Genomic DNA, 17,773 nt, shown 5'->3' with positions numbered 1-17,773 from the left:
CATTCTGCGCTGGTTTGAAGCTGATATGTACCCCAGAAAAGGCCATGTTCTTTTAATCCATTCCTGTGGGTGCAGACTTATTGTGGGTGGGACCTTTTGATTAGGTTGTTTCAATTGAGATGCGACTCACCCAATTGAAGGTGGGTCTTAATCCTATCCTGGTGTCCTTTATGAGCATAAAAGACAGAAAAAAGCCAAGAGAGCTCCGAAAGAAATGTCCAGAGAGCTTGGAGATAAAGCCCCAAGAGGTGCTAAGAGAGGACCCACTGAAGATCAGAGAGGAGGCGACTGGAACTTGAAACTGAAAATAGCGAAACCTGGGAGCAAAAGAGCAGCAGACACTGGCTATGTGCCTTCCCATGGGATAGAGGAACCCCAGATGCCCTCGGCCTTTCCTCAGAGAAGGTATCTTCTACTTGATACCTTAATTTGGATACTTTCACCTCCTTAGGACTGTAAATTTGTAAGCTAATAAACCTCCATTGTTAAAAACCAGTCCATTTCTGGTATATTCCATTTTGGCAGCTTTAGCAAACCAAAACACACTCCAACCTTCTTCTATGCTCTCTTCAGCTAGGATTCTGAATGTCATTTAGGTTTATCCAGCAGATCTTCAGATTCTCTTAAGTTGGAAACAATGCCAAGTCTGTATTTCCACTGTTTCTGTGATTTTCTCCCAATCCATGTTACTGTGGCACTGCCTGGTATTTCTCTGGTAGGTTCCTTACTGTGGCAGTAATGGTGTGCTTCTACTGTTTCCCAATCTTGCAGGTTGGCTTTTTTTTTTTTTTTTTTTTTTTTTTAAAATTGTAATTGTATACTTCTGAATTTAGCTTGCAAGGCAGTCTTGACTTCTTGGGCATAACTCTTCCTTTATAATTGTCTGTCTCATTTTTGTTTTTAAACTTTTTACTGTGGCAACATATGTACAAGTCAAATTTCCCATTTTAACCACTTTTAAGTGTACAACTCATTAATATTATTTACATTGTCAATGTTGTGCTACCATCACCACCTTCCATTAAAAACTTCATCACCCCACTGAAACTCTGTAACCGTTAAGCAATAAGCAGTCTCCCAACCCCTGGTAACCTGTAATTTACTTTCAATCTCTATGAATTATTTTATTCTAGATATTCCATATAAGTCAAATCATATTGTTTATTCCCTTTTATGTTTGGCTTATTTCACTCAACATGATGTCTTCAAGGTTTATCCATGTTGTAGCAAGCAATCAGAACTTCATTCCTTTTTATAGCTAAACAAATATTCCATTGTATTCTTCTGTTGGTGGGCACCTGGGTTACTTCTACTTTTTTGCTATTGTAAATAATGTTTCTATGAACACTGGTGTACAAATATCTGTTTGAGTCCCTTCTTTCAGTTCTTTTGGACATATACCTAGTAGTGGCATGACCAGGTTATATGGTAGTTTTATGTTCAACTTTCTGAGGAACCGCCAAACTGTTCTTCACAGCAACTACACTATTTTACATTCCCAACAAGGTCCAAGGGTTCCTATTTCCCCAAATCCTCACCAATACTTGTTATTTCCATTTTTAAATAATGGCTGTTCTAGTGGGTGTCTAAATAACTAAGGTCAAACCTTAGAAAGCACAATGGAATCTTCTTCAGTTGTTCAGGGCTGACAAGACTGAGACCTAACAGGTTGTGGGCTACACACAAGGAGAAAGTAACAGAAAGAGACAAAATTAGTCTTACTAAGACTGGAATCCTTAGTTCACTGCCTGATTTACTTAAAGTGATCACCTATTTGGAGCCTCTGCAGTTCTTTTACGCACAATTATAGAATTAGTTTTACTAATTCTTTTCTATATACATACAAAGAAATATGTAATATGTGACTGATAATCATGAGAAATAACAGACAATAGAGGCAGACCAATAGATGATATAGATAGTGAAATTAGTAAACAAGAACTAAAACAATTGTGGGAAATTTTTACACATCTCTCACAGTAATCAACAGAGCAAGCAGGAAAATCTATAATAACCTAGAAGTTATGAACAATATGATGAATCAACTTGATATAACTGGCATATACAGAACACTAGATTCACAACTGCTGAATGTACATTCTTTCCTAGATCACACAGAACAGCTACCAAAAAAGATCTCGTGCAGCACCATAAAGCAAGTCTACAGTAATGAAATCATAAAAAGTTTGTCCTCTGACCCAGTGAGACTAATCTAAAAATTAATTACATAAAAATCTCCAAATATTTGGAAATTAAGCAACATGCATCTAAATAACTCATTGGACACAGAAGAAATCAAAACCAAAAAGAAGAACGATGATAATTATAATATCATATTAAAACTCATGGAATGTAGCAAAAATCTTGCTCAGAGCAAAATTTACAGCTCTAAATGCATGTATGAGAAAAGAAGAAATTAATACCATTGATGAGGCTCCCAACTTATAAATTAAAGAGGAACAAATTAAACCCAAAGAAAGTAGAAGATAGAAAACAATTAAGGTAAGAGCAGTAATCAATAAAATAGAGAGTAAAAATAGAATAAAGAAAAGTCAACAAAGCCAAGAATTGGGTCTTTGAAAAGATTACAAAAAAGTTGATAAAACCCTAGCAAGACTGATCTAAAAGAAAAAGGAAGAAAATACAAGTTTATCTATATCAGTAATGAAAGAGAGGACATGATTACAGATACCACAGATATCACAAAAACAATAAAAGGATATTATGAACAAATCTTATGCCATGCTGGGGATGAAGGCTGAGGATTCCCACTCCTGACATGTAAAATTTCCCTCAACTCCCTTCTTTTCAGTCGGATATCCCAGCACTCAATTGAACTTGGTGTCTTCAAGCCTTCTCTCTAGAAAATAAACCTCTAGTCTTCTGCTGAGGTGGGGAAAGGACTCTCTTACTCCCTGCAACAGGGATGGAATACATGTTTTTAAAACAGACTTTCAGCTGATCTTGCTATTTTTCATCCCAGTTCATCATCACTTACAGAGGTACAAGGTGTTTCCATTTCTTAGGCCTTTCTGAGATTGTTCTGGGGTGAAAATGGCTTTACTTCTTGGCTTTTTCCTATTGACACTGGATTTAATTTTCATAGAACTGTTAATTTAATTCAGCTACCCCTCATCCTTTTGCTGTCAGCTTCCATAATTTCATAGTTCTTAATTCCTCTTCCATTCTCCTTCTTCCTGTGAGGTACACCTTTCCCTAAATTTTGTAGAGGTGGTTCAGAAGGGAATAGCCTTAAATGTGCATGTGCTCAATCTTCCATCTTTCATGGGAAATCCCTCCTTAAAATCCCTTGAACTCTGCTTTGCTCTCCATGTGCACACTCAGGGTCTTGAACCCAGTATCTTGAGTGGAGCATGGAACTACTTTTTTAATAATATATTTTGTATAACCATGTCATTATTTAAATACATGCTTGTATAATTTTGATAGAGAACAAAAATTTAAATATACAATGGAAACTGAATCAAAACAAAAATAGGTATATAGAGATAGAATCCACAAGACTAGGTAACTTCCAGTCACTCAATAGGCATAGTACTCTAAGTGGGAGAGAAATTGAGAAGGTAAATTAGTGATGCATTTAATTCTAATAAAGTGATATTTATTAAAATATTGGAACACAGTTATTTAGTTAACTAAGGATCATCAAAGCCAGTATTTGGTCTCCTATCTCCTGCATGTCCTTAAATCTCATTTGACTATAATTTTCATTCACAGCTTGAGGTTTTCCTCCTTTTAATATATGAGGAGAGAGGTGAACAAACATACTTGATGTATAATTTTTCTTTAAATAAAAAAGCAAAAATACTAAGTTTTTAAATATCATACATCAGAATTAAATCCCAGCAGTATAATAGAAAAAAATTACAAGGTTATATATCACGAACCCAAAGCATACACAGTCCTGAAACAAATAAAGAGAAATCTAAGATGCTTAATCAAATGCTAAAGATGATTTAAAAAAAAAAAAAAAAGCCTATGAAGTAGAGAACATTAGGGAGATGAGAGAGATCAGTGAAAGTGAGTGTTTCCAAGGTGGAGATAAACAATGATATTACAAGGATGAGTGGATTTGGATAAGCAGCATGAGAAAAGCAGAGCCATCCAGGTACATGAAGAGAAGGGTAGATGAGGCACAGAATGAGAAAAAACCCACAGATCCCTTGTGAGGTGAAGACTAAGTAGCCTGGGGCAGGCACTTGTGGAATGAACCCAATTCTCTCTTTGGGACTGTATCAGATTATCCTAACTATAGTTACAGACAGAATGTCCATCACAAAACCATGTGATTATTACAGGGTGGAAAGTTCTTGGGTTTGGAAAAACATGAAGTAGGAATGAGCTCATGGCTTTGAATACAATTGTTTGCATCATTAAAAAAAAAAAATCATGCTCATTACCCTCCCCCCAGCCGGCAGTACAATCCTGGCATTGAGCATGACCTTAATAAACATGTGTGGGCTAAATGAAGATCTGAAATTACAGAGAGTGAGAGCAACACAGGGGAAAGGGGGGGCCAAAACGGGGAGGGACAGAACACAACTGATGATGTCTGAACCTCTGGATCCAGCCACAAGCCCAGGGGTGGGAGATACAAGAACCATCAAGTTCTACTTTTCTCTAAATCAGTTTGGATTGGGATTTTGTATCTTGCAGGCTGAGGAAGGGATATAGTCAGATTTGTGATTTAGATCCCATTCTCCTTCAGCTTGTAGACAGGAAAGATTTGAGGAGGAAGAGCCCGGAGAGAGAGAGACTGGAGCTCCAGGTGAAAGCTCACAAGGATTCAAGAGCCAGCTCCAAAGTTAGTGTGTGTCTTTGAGTTGCTACTTAACCTCTCTGAGTTTATTTCTTCTTAGGTAAAATGAGAAGTAATGGTATCTTACCGGATGGGGTACTGTAAGGATGTAATGAGAACATGGATACAGAAGACTAGAAAGCACCTGACATTTCCCAGCTGCTCAGGATACCTCAGTCAGATCCAGAGGAGTCTGATTCTCACTCCATGAATCCAGTGGGTTTCAACCTTTTTGGCACATTGCAGTCAATGGGGAGCTTTAGAAAATCCCAGTGTCCAGGCCGCACACCAGACCAGTTGCATCAGACTTTCTGAGGGTGAGACTCAGGCATCAGCAACTTCTAAGCTCCTAAGGGGCTCACCTATCTACTGAAGTCAGTGAGACTGAACTCACAGCTGGAAGAGAAGTCTTAGAAGCTCGGTCAGCAATATCTCCTACTTGCTGTCTATTTGACACCAGGTGCAGAAAATGGTACTATCCTTGCAGCGATGGTTAATAATTTTGTCAACTTCTGTGTTAGGGACCAGTTTTTCATTCTATTTCCCTTTCCCACAATTTCTGGGGACTCAGGCAGTGGGTGATACAACAGAGGCAGCTGGGGAAGCATTTGCCCAAAGTCCCTAAACTTGAGTTAAGGGAAAGCAGTCAGAAGTGTTCTCTATGACACTTAATGACCTCACTTAGCCACCCTGGTAACAGATAAGCCCCACCAGCCCTAGATACCATGGATCTTTCGAAAAGGGAACTTGCCATGGCTACCAATGTAGGCCTTCAGTGGAAGAAGGAAGGGCATGGGGACCCAGCATAGAGAAAAGAGAGAAGAGGAGAGAAGAGACAAAGACCAGTAGAAGGGACAGAAAGGGTAGCAGCAAGGGGTGGATTATGTGCTGATGGGGAAATCTGGGGTTACACGACCCGAGGGCCTCTGTTGGCTGAGCCTGTGAGTAGGGACAGTGGCTGGAAGGGACAATGAGAATTAGTTCAGGGTCTTCTTGTGCCCTTTGATACTCTATGGGTCTCCTTTTGGGGATCCTGTCCCCATCAACTCCAACACTCCCATTGCCCAGTACTCCCAACAACTCCAAAATCTGGCTTAGGTCTAGATAGAGACTAGTTTGAAATCTGACCCCAAAGAATTAAGTCATGAATTAGGATTTGGGGCTGAAAAATTATACTGAGAGCAGGTGCTATGGTAAAATGCGACATATTAAGCCAAATGGAATCTTGTTAAAGCTCTAGTCAGTCATATGTGCTGATTACCTGGTTTCATGAACTCTGGGAATCATTTTCTTGACTTCTGACAATCAACATTTAGTGATGTCTATAATGTAGAACTTCAGGGATTTAATGAATTTTCTGAATATTACCAAATTCCACAATAAGATGAGAACTATATATGTTTTGCTACTGAGTTACTGTAAGCAAAAATACATAAATACAATCAACTCTGCATGATATATAGTGCAGGTTTGTTTCAAACTTCTAGCTTATTTATTTGTTTATTTTTAGCTAGTGAATTGAAAAACCCTCACAACTTAAATAGTTGAGAGATGACGAATTTATTCATTCATTCTTCTATTCCTCAAAACATTTATTAAGCATCCAGGTACCTGGGAAACAAAAAAAAAGAGAATGACACATTCCTGGCCCTCAAGGAACCCTTGGTCTGATTGGGACGCAGAGAAGTAAAGAGAACATCACATCTAAGTGAACTCAGGCTATAGGACCCCAAGGGAACTGTGTCTTTTCTGGTTTCATCTAGATTTCCCTTCCTGGATAGTTCAAACCCTGCCAAGCCCCTTCTGTGCATTGCAAAAGTTCCCTTGTTCCTTGTGGATTAAATGCAGATTTTTCAGGCAGCCCTAAGTGTGTTCCATGACATTCTTACAGTGCAAATCATCTTACGGATGATTTGCTAAGGGTTTTTGCTTCTCCCCAGGGACTTCTAAAATTAAGTGTAATTAAATTAAGGCTGACTTTGAAGGTGGGGAAGGGGCAGGTGAGTAGGTTATAGGCAAGATGACCACAGTGGGAGATGAGGGCCTCATCGAAACACGCATTGTGCTGGGGATGCCTGGGCATTCCTTCCACAGTTAAGGACCATTCTGTCTGGCAGAACCAAACCACAAATCGGGGTTTGATTAATACAGCCACGTTGAACAGTGGGACCAGAGGGACAGCCACCCCAGTTCACAAGCCACTCAGCCTTTTTATTTTTTCCAAAAAGAAAATGGAGAATGGATGCTACAACAGAGGGCTATCAACTGGCCTTCTACACCCCCTGGTGAAAGCAATGCTTCTCTGAAACAATCATGGTGTTTTAAGAACACAAACCTGCATTTGTCTAGGAAACATTGCAGAGTCAGAACCAAGGGGTAGAGCATTTGAGGGTTAGGCAGGCTATTTAAAGAAGAAATGGATGCTGTCTCTAGTAATCTTTTAATTTACAAATCCTCAGTGATGTCCTATTGTTTAACATAAATAAGGCCTCACTGGCCCATTGTGAGCTGGGCAGTTGTCAGCTGTTGCTTTCCTAAGTGGTAGGAAGTTTATACTGAGCCATCCATGCTGAATTAGTCCATTTTATGACTAAAAATCACCTCTGTAAGACAGGTATCCAGGACTGGAGTCCTGCCAAGGTGGTGGAGCATTGTGTTATTCTGTGCCAAAGCTCACTGGTTTTGAACAGAACAAACCTATGAACTTGGCTTCAGATGATAACCAACCAAGGTACACAGCCTAGCCTTACCCACGGTAGTGCTAACAAAATGTTCATAAAGACTGGTCCAAACTGCTCATAGATTTTTTAAAAAATATTTTACTGAAACTTCAATTTGAACTTTCAGGCTTTTAACTGCCTCCATGCCTCTCTTCCCAGCTTCCAAGTTCAATGCCCCTGTTCTAGTTTGCTAATGGTGCCAGAATGCAAAACACCAGAGATGGATTGGCTTTTATAAAAGGGGGTTTATTTGGTTACACAGTTACAGTCTTAAGGCCATAAAGTGTCCAAGGCAACATATCAGCAATTGGGTACCTTTACTGGAGGATGACCAGTGGTGTCCGGAAAACCTCTGTTAGCCGGGAAGGCACGTGGCTGGCGTCTGCTCCAAAGTTCTGGTTTCAAAATGGCTTTCTCCCAGGATGTTCCTCTCTAGGCTGCAGTTCCTTGGGGTATTTTTCCTCTCTTAGCTTCTCCAGAGCAAGAGTCTGCTTCTAGCGGCCGTCTTCAAAATGTCGCTCATCTGCAGCTCCTGTGCTTTCTTCAAAGTGTCCCTCTTGGCTGTAGCAAGCTCGCTCCTTCTGTCTGATCTTATATAGTGTGCCAGTAATTTAATTCAGACCTACCCAATGGGCGGGCCAACACCTCCATGGGAATTATCCAATCAGAGTCATCACCCACAGTTGGGTGGGGTGCATCTCCATGGAAACACTCAAAGAATTACAATCTAATTAACACTGACAGGTCTGCCCACACAAGATTACAGCAAAGATAATGGTGTTGGGGGGACATAATACATTCAAACTGGCACAGCCCCAAATGCAATTCTTTTGAGTCACATACTCTTTTTTCTTCTTGGCTTTTAATATTGTATGTGTTTTTGTATGAGTATATGTGTGTAAGTATGTATGTATATTTTTAAACAGCCTTATTGAGCTATAATTCACAAACCACACAATTCATTTAAAGTATTTATAGTGGAAAATTCAATGGTTTTTAATATATTCACCGAGTTGTACAACCATCATCACAATCAATTTAGAATTAAAACTATATCCATTACCAGCCACTCTCCCTCCTCCCTGCCCTCAGCCATAGGTAATCACTACTGTACTTTCTGTCCCTATGGCTTTGACTATTCTGGACATTTTATGTAAATGGAATCTTATGTTGCCTTTTGTGACTGGCTTCTTTCATTTAGCATAATGTTTTCAAGGCTCAACCATGCTGTAGCATGTATCGGAACCATTTCTTTTTATTGCTTAATAATATTTCATTGTATAAATATACCACACTTTATACATTCATTTATCAGTTGATACACCTAGGTTTTCCACTTTTTTAACTATTATGAACAATGCTGCTATGAATATTCATGTACATATTTTTGTGTGGACAAATGTTTTTATTTGAGTATATACTTACCAGTAGAATTGCTGCATCATGTGATAACTCTATGCCTAACATTTTAAAGAACTGTCAAACTGTTCTAAAGTAGTTGTACCATTTTGTACTCCCACCAGCAATGTATGAAGGTTCCAATTTCTCCATATTGTCACCAACATTTGTTATTGTCTTTTTGATAACACACATGCTAGTGGGTATAAAGTGGTATCTCATATGGAATTGATTTGCATTTTCGTAATGACTTGATGTTGAGCATCTTGTGTTCTTAGAGATTTTTTTAATGATCTCTGATTTTTGTTGGGGAGGGCTTTTCAGGCACTTCTAATCTGATCCTAGTTTTGCAGAAACATAAAAAATATATTTCTTTAATGTTGTTCTTATTATGTTTCTACCTGAAAAAGTTAGTTTTGTAGTTAATGATAATTTATGGGTTCATGACTAGTAGAGATTGATCAATCATAAAGCATTTCGTATATTCCCAACTGGATTTATCACCTTAAATGAAAGTCAATTTAGGCAAAAACAGATGATTCAAAAGAGATTTGGGACATTGCATAAAAGGAAAAAACAAAATAAACAAAAAAACATTGACTGAGATTTTCACTTTCCCTGTTTGCATTAGTATCATTTTAGAAAGCAGAGTCCATCTATAAAGTTTTGTATTTTTCACCGCATTACCTTGTTTAGTAATGTGTACATAGTAGGCACTTGGTAAAAGATTTATTTATTGTTGTGGCAAACTTTTATATTAACTATTGAAACTTCATCTGAGACAGTCAAGGGAGAGTTTCCAACTGACGTAAATGGATGTCTTAATCCTCCTACAAGTTACTCTGCATATAAAATGATCAGTTCCTGGCACTTCATCCACTTCAGTCTCAAGAACTGAAATGGAAACCAGAAAACAATGTCAAGGGTGGCATCATAACAAAAACCTTTCTCTCTGACTCCACTGTGAAAAATTATAGAATAAATAGAACAAAACTGATGTTTCAGGTGTTAAAAGCAGCCACTATATTTTATCAAAGGCAATGTCAAACATGAATATACTCTCCATCAGCTACAGATCTTCCCATCCAACAGGGGCTGCCCAGTGTTAGGGGCACTTCCAGTTGCAACTGGTAAAAATTAATCACGGAGGATAAAAGGATGATGAAAAATTTCCTGTTTGGCACATACCACCATTCAAAAGACTTATCTTTGTTGTTTTTGATGACTCATAATATTCTTCTCAGAAGAGCAAAAGGAGAGGTTTAGAGGAAAGAAAATGTTTGCTTTGGGAAAGTCCCATAAAATAAGATTTAAAAAATCCCGTCTGAATAAAATGAAGTCGTTTGGAGAGTTGAGCATAGCCTACCATGTCCAGAAAGTTCATGTCCAGAAAAGTTCTCCACTGGTTACAATGTACAGCAAGAAGGCAACTCTGGGTTAGCACCACATAAAAACTACTGAATCACACTGCCTTAGGGTGAAGCATTCATGAAAAATACCCCCGGTATTAGCTATTTATCTTACAAGCACTACTGGTTCTTAATTTGGGCATGTGTAGTGTTGCTTCAACTTTAGAAAACAGTCTTGGTTTTTATAAATTCCTGTGGAAATCTAAGCAGGTATGTGGAATTTCCATAATAAATAAAACACCCTCCTCATAGAAGGCCCATCCAAAAAGCCTCACAGAAGATAAAACTGTCCACCTAAACAAGTGCTTATCATTAGGGTGAATGCCACATCAGAACCAATGCAATTTATAGCCCATATTATGAAAGATGCTAGAAATAAAGGCCATTTAGATTTGGAATCACTGCATACTTACTGACTTTGAACCAGAAGAAAGTAAAGACATTCTCATCCTGATCAGGCAAGGAGGACTCATTGAATTAACTGCCATTTGTCCATTAAATTCCTACTATGCCCAAGTTCTATGGAACTGTAAAAACAGAGTTTATGTAAACTTCTGACATAAAGAAGGTTACACTCTAATGGGGGAGTGAATATATATGAAAACATGCCTCTGCTTTTGATCCAATCCTAACCCATCTGTCTCCTCCAAGGACCTAGCTGCAGAAATCGATCCCCCCTCCCTTCTATGTCTTAACCCTTCACCCTTTACAGGCATTTTACCCCAAACCTAAAAATGGGCTCAAGACTTCACCATCTAAAAATAGCCATTCATTATTGTATCCACTCTAGTTTCACTTCTTCCCCTTCTAGGCATGTATCTTGCACAAATTGTCACTCATCCCTTTTTTTCCCACAACGGTCCTGCTTCTGACTATCATTTCATAAAAATGGCTCCAGTGAGTATTACCCTGGCCACCACAGGGCCCCATCTAATGGACACTTTGCAATCCTAACCTCACTGATGGATTTTCTCACTATGGACCAATAACTCCTTGAAACCCTATTTCACTGTCTTCCATGACCGTACTTCATTCTTCTCCTTTTGTCATCATTCATTTTTGGTCTTATTCATAGCATCATTATTCCATTTATTGTTGTGTCTGAGGATTCTGTTCTGGGACTACTGCTCTAGTTTCTCAACTTCATCTTCTGAGGCGATGTGATTCACTCTCATGGTCTCAACCATGGTATGAAATGATTTACCCCAGAATCTAAATACCAGGAGCATCCAAACAGTGGCAATATTCTAAAAGAATTGTTTAATGATTTCTCCACTTCTTGAACCACAAGGTTCCAAGGCACTATAAGAAATACAATAAAAAAGTGGAAGAAAGGAAGCTTGCCATCTACGTGATAAGCCATAAATGTAGACAAATCTATAAGAATTTTATAACACAAAAGTTTCAATGGGAAAAGAATTTCCTAAGGCAACATAATATGACTTATCAATTAAATTGCCTAATAAACAATTACTGTAGGAGTTCAAATGACTGAGGTGGTCCTCAAGTTTTACGAAGCAAATGGAATCTGAGCTCAGCACTAAGGGACAGGTAACATTTGGATGACAAAGAGGAGTGAGAGTTTATAAAACTGAAAAGTGGAAACAGCTTTGACTTTGGAATCAGAAATATCTGGTTTCTCCTCATTTTACAGGGTTCAGCTTCTGTCATATCTTCTATGAATTCTTTATTAAACCTTACTCTCTTTCCTTCCCACTAGGTAGAATGGACCACCCCCTTTGCACTCCCCACCATACACTATGTATACAGTAACTATGAGACTTTATTGCAGTTTTAGAAACTTGTCATTCTGTCACTTATCTATTCTGTCACCTTGGCAAGTAATTTCACCTTTCTGAGCCTTAGTTCTCTAGTTGGAAAATAGAGATTCAAACCACAGAGTCATTTTGAAGTTTAGATAAAGTGATGTGTATAAAGTTGCAAAACTTGGAGAGGGAAGGGCAACAATGTATGTTTGGGGTAAGGAAGAGGATGGGATAGACATCCTAGAGTGCTCTGTGGAGAAGAACAGGAGCTCACAATGAAAGATGCTGGCTCTTCATTGTATTGCCAACAGACATTGCACGTATGGCATGTTTCAAGTTCCTAAAATCTGTATCTTTCTTTTTTTCCCCTTCAGTTTAATCAATGTCAACAAAAACTGGAAAAGTCCTCAAAATATATAAGGCTTAAATCAATCTTACAAATACCTATTCAACCACTTAATAGTTTAAACCACATAAATAAAAAGAAAAAAAATGGATTTTTTTTTTTTTTTCCACGAGAATACCTCATTGAAAATCTACAACTAAAACTTTTTGGTTTAAAAGAATGAGACATTTATTTTCTGACCATAAGGTTTATCACTTATAAATGGAGTTATGAAGAAAAGAAATACAATGTAGTAAAGAATCTGAATACATTAAGAAACAAAATCATCATGTTTATAAGAGTGTCCAGGAATGAAACAGTTTAAAATTAGTTTATTACTGATTTTTGGCCATCTAAGTTTAAATCACTTAAATTTAATGTTTACCTTCAGCAAACTCTATGTGAAAATTTTGTTTCTAGCCAGAGATGCTCATGAATGAAAAATAGTTAATAGACACATTTATAGGTAGGACAACCATAAAGCAATATAAGGAATTCTCTGTTTGGGTCTGGTAAATGTAGACGTTGTAATACAGAATATGCACTGAGGAGCTGAAATTTAAATTTCTTGGAGCCACACAAACATCCTGTAGTCAGAAAAAAGTCGGTTGATATCTGTTCAGCAACTACTGTACCCCTGTAACTTTCCTCATTTTCACTTTTTTTTAATTAAAAAAAAAAAAAAAAAAAGACAAGGGGAAAAGGAAAGAAAATAAACCGCCCTTTTTTCCATGCTGAAAGCTCTGAGAACAGTTCATGTTCTCAGCCTGAGATGGTGGATGCAATCCTTTGAGAAGAGGGAGTGGATTAATAAACCTAAAACTGATCAGAATACAGTGAGACCACCTCTCTCTAAGTCTCTTCTCCATCCTTTTTAGATTGAAATTCAGCCCTTTCCTCACAGACCAAGCTTTTGTGATATATTTTGCCCCACAGTCATTAAATACGTGCTTGTACACAAACAGAACAAGGAATCCTTTTCCTTTTCCTTCATGAAAGCTTCCTGCGTTGAAGTAAAAAGTAGTTATTCAAAAAAAAAAAGAAAAAAAAAAAAAAAAAAAACCTCCATTAAGCCTTATTGTTCCTACTCTCACAGTGTAAGCCAAAAGGCCCCTGCCTTTTTTAGTTCCCTAAAGAGGATCACAGTAAGGATCCTAACTCTGCAACTGAATTAATCTGTAAACTCCACAGGACTCCTGGAAAAAGGAGGAAATTTGATTTGGGTGTTAATTATAGTAGAATATTCACAAATGCTACCGGTCACTTAGTGTTTCTGTTGGGTTTAAAATATCCACATGGAAACACTCCAGAGAACTCCCAATTCTTGCATTAAAGTATATATCAAAAAAAGGACTTCAAAAAAATCAGTTTGTTCTGGAACGGATAAGTCCCTGCTAGCCTGGGGACCATAATGTTGCTTAATGACGGTGCTTTATCTTAGGTAGGGAGAAAGCATGGGAAGTTTTTCATGCTTTTATGAATTTATAAACTCAGATTCAAGGCTATCGCGTACAAGGGAAGGCCCCAAAAGCAGATGATGCAGGGACAGCAGAGGGGAGGGTTGGAGGAGATGGGATGGGACCTGTGGGGATGCTGCATTTGAGAGCAGCAGCCTCACAGAATGCCGGAAACTCCCACACTATTGTTTCCCACAAGAAATCCAGGAAGATAAATATAGTAAATTGCTGTGATGCCACTTTTACTATATTACCAGTCTGTTAATCTAACCGAAGACATAAAATGTGTACATCAGGCCAGAAAAAAATTACTGGAGATTTTCCACTTATTTCAACTAGGGTTGTAATTCCCTGATATTTTTTTCTCAGAGCTCCTTGAAAGGGCAGGGAATGGGGAGAGGGGGAGAAAGTAGCAGATAAAGGAGCTTACGTGGGCCTCCTCTTTTTAAACCTGTTGGTACCACACAACTAAGGATGCCTTGTAGCGAAACGCTTCTTTATCAGATGCTGATGACTTCTTCATATGAAGACGGAAAAACTTGGCTGGGACAAAAATAACCTAAATATTGTTGACTCCTAAGTAATTAACTCAAAGTAACCAGATTTGGGAAAATTATTGATATCATATACTGAGTAAGTCTCTTTCTGAAAGTACGGATGAAAGCATAAAGGTAAAAGCAGATCAAGTTATACTTTTAGACATCATTTAAATGTATGTGGATCACACAGTTAAGAGAAGGGCAATAAATCTGGCTGGAATCTGAAAAATGCACTCCCTCCTTATCTCCTCACAGCTTTAATAAGCCACTAAATGTTAATAAAACAGTTATCGCAAAATATGCTTTTAAAAAAAAAAAATTCAGTGTTTGAGGGTTTGGCCCATGAGCATTTTAAAGATTTATCTGAATTTTATAGTCAAAATAAAAGGCTGCTCTTATCAGCTCAGCACCTGTAATGAGAAGGGCCTTTGTTCTCCCAAGAGCCCCACTTTCAGGCACAGGGACAGCAGAAGGGACCCCCAACCTCCTGACAGCATCCTCCTGCCTGAGGGTACCTGCAAAGGCCACCCAGCACTGGCTACACAGACTGGCTTTTCCTCTCCGAGGGAACTCCAGAAGATGTGACACCTGCCTGTTAATATGGGGACCCTTTGTTACAAGTCATGATGAGATTAATACAGAAAATGAAAACCAGAGAAAAACACAGAGTCTGGCTCATTCCCCTGAGGTAGTAGAGGGGAAATTTCTAAGGAGATCGGGTTTCGTTTTTGTATAATTACACTCTCCACTGAATTTAATTGTTTCATAGAAAAATTCTTAGAACACGAATGACTCCTCTGCATATACCTTCATCTTCCTTCTGGTGTAATCACATTTTTCTAGTTTTTTTTTCAGGCAGAAATTGTATTTTAGATAATGTTCAAAATGTGATATGAAATGGGAGCTCTCTCTTACCGTGTTTCATTTTCTGCGATACTGTGGAGCTCATTTTTTGTGAAAAATTGAAAACTGGAAAATGCTCTTTATTTTAAAGTCATAGGTCTCTATTCTCATCTCATCTAGCCCTCTGAGGGTGCTGTTGGACTTTTCAAGTTCTGATTATTAGGCCATTCAGGGGTCAGCTCCTGCCTGAGTGACCCCACTGAGCGGGGGGTAGTAGCTCAGAAAGGAGATGAGGTTTCGAAAGATTTTATTCAGAGGCAGGAGATTTCAACATAATGCCAGACACTGCGACTTTTCTCCGTGTGAGTTTGACAAATTTGTCCATCTAAATTAGCTCCACAGTTAGATTTTTGCCAAGAGTGGTCATGGGAAGAATGCTGGTGGGGAGACCTGGTTTCTTTCTAGGTCCTGCTCTGCCACAAATTTGCTGCATGACTCAAATGTTCACGCAACATTTATCCAACATCTGTGAATGCCTCTCACATGGCAGATGGATGGTGTGTTGTTATTGTTGTTGTTTTTCTTAAATAGTGGGAAGAACTAAGGGTGTTAGTGAAGAGCTGATCTCTGGAATCAGATATACCTGGTTGTGAGTTTCAGCTCTCTCACTAGCTAGTTATGTGTTCTTCAGGCTTGCTTACTCTGTCCAGGCTTCGATTTCCTTATTATAAAATGGTATAATATAATTTATGCTTCATAGATTTGATTGAGGTTTAAAACAGATACTGAATGCAGTGTGCCTAGTATAGTACCTGGCCAAATGTAAGTGTCCTTCAAATAGTAGCTGTTGCTATCACATCAAGGAGAAGCTGGCAGGGGCCAGTGGAATACTAGAATGAGAACTGGAAGATCTGGTGAGTCCTCAGTCTACCACTTGGCTTTGGGCAAGTAACTTAGCTTTGTTAAGCCACTATCCATAGCTGTACAGAGAAGACAAGGAAGTCTTGCCTTCCTCAGGGTTCTTCTGCAGATTAAAATAGATGTGCAGGAATTATGTATTAAACCTGTTGTCTTAACCCTTTTCTACCCATCTCCCAGCATCTAGAAGGAATGTGCTAAAATACAATTTTGGTCTAGCTTAACATTTGGCAATGGCTCCCAATTTCCTCCAGAATCAAGTCCAAATTTATTAGCATGGCCTATTAAGCTATGCACCCCGATCTACTTCTCAGGCTACTATTGCTATTTCAACCCACTTTCCCATGGTCACCAACTAATTTCCAGCCACATGGACCCAACACACATTTTCTTGATCATACCTCTTTGTTTTTGCCTAAATGTCCTTTTCCTTTCTTACCTGAAAAAAAACCCTCTAATCATTTATCATGGCTTTCCAGTATTCTCTGCAAAGACTTTCCTGACTGGTTCAGTACAGAGTAAGTTCATCCCTTTCTTCTCTCTGGCATAGCACTTTGTTGATGACTTCATTCTGGAGCTTAACAAATGTACTTGTGAGTTTTTCTTTTTATTAACATATTTATTCCCTGAGGAACTGGAATACTGTTTTATTTACCTTTGCATCCTAAGAGGCAAGACAAATGCCTAGCATATTATTGGCATTCAATAAATTATTTTTAAACAAAAGAATAAAAGTTATTATTGTTGAATTCATTTTTACTGTAACAGACAAATTATAGTTTTTTAAGTTAAAAAAAAAAAAAAAAAAAAGGCCACAGGCACTTGAACATGTTGCTCCAAAGAGCTGTGGGAGCTGAGCTGACACCCCAGGCAAGAAGAAGTTCTCTCTAGTCAGCTACTTTTAATAATTTTACTTTCAACATTCATTGGTATTCAAACAACAAAGTAGTAACCTTTTCTTTCTTTTACTATATATCAATAATATAGAGGTACTCCTAAGGAAAAATCACTAACCAATTAAAAATGAATTAAATGTGCCTGTGTAATCAATATAAAAAATTTTCTTGTTTTGGGTCTTAATGGAAAAAACATAATTGATGTTTATAATGACTTAAAAACAAAGACTGGTCAGATGTCATAAAAGTCCAAGATAAGTGGCTGAGAAGTAATTACCAATTTGAGGTGGAAAATTTTTTGTGGAGTGTGGGGGGCAGTAGGGAGAAAGACATAGGTAGGCATGAAAAGGAAAGAACATGAGTTTTGAATTTTGAAGCGTCTCCAACATGGCTGGCAACAGTGACCAGACCTGACTTCCTCCAGGACAGAACCCCCCAGTGTGAAGTAAGGTAAGCTTGTTTGGGATCTATTTCCAGTAGCATTTCTTATCTTTTCCTTTACACCTAAGCTTCCAAAATATTTTTACTCTTTCACTCCCACACATCCTTCCCCCCATACACAGGTCTCAGTTGGCCTTTGACCCTTTGAAGTGACCTGGGTCCCTAAATTCCCTTTGCTCTGC

Source organism: Choloepus didactylus, chromosome 14, assembly GCF_015220235.1.
Source record: "Choloepus didactylus isolate mChoDid1 chromosome 14, mChoDid1.pri, whole genome shotgun sequence".
In the NCBI taxonomy this organism is placed as follows: Eukaryota; Metazoa; Chordata; class Mammalia; order Pilosa; family Megalonychidae; genus Choloepus; species Choloepus didactylus.
The sequence above is the reverse complement of the archived record's forward strand: the minus strand, read 5'-3'. Positions refer to the sequence as shown.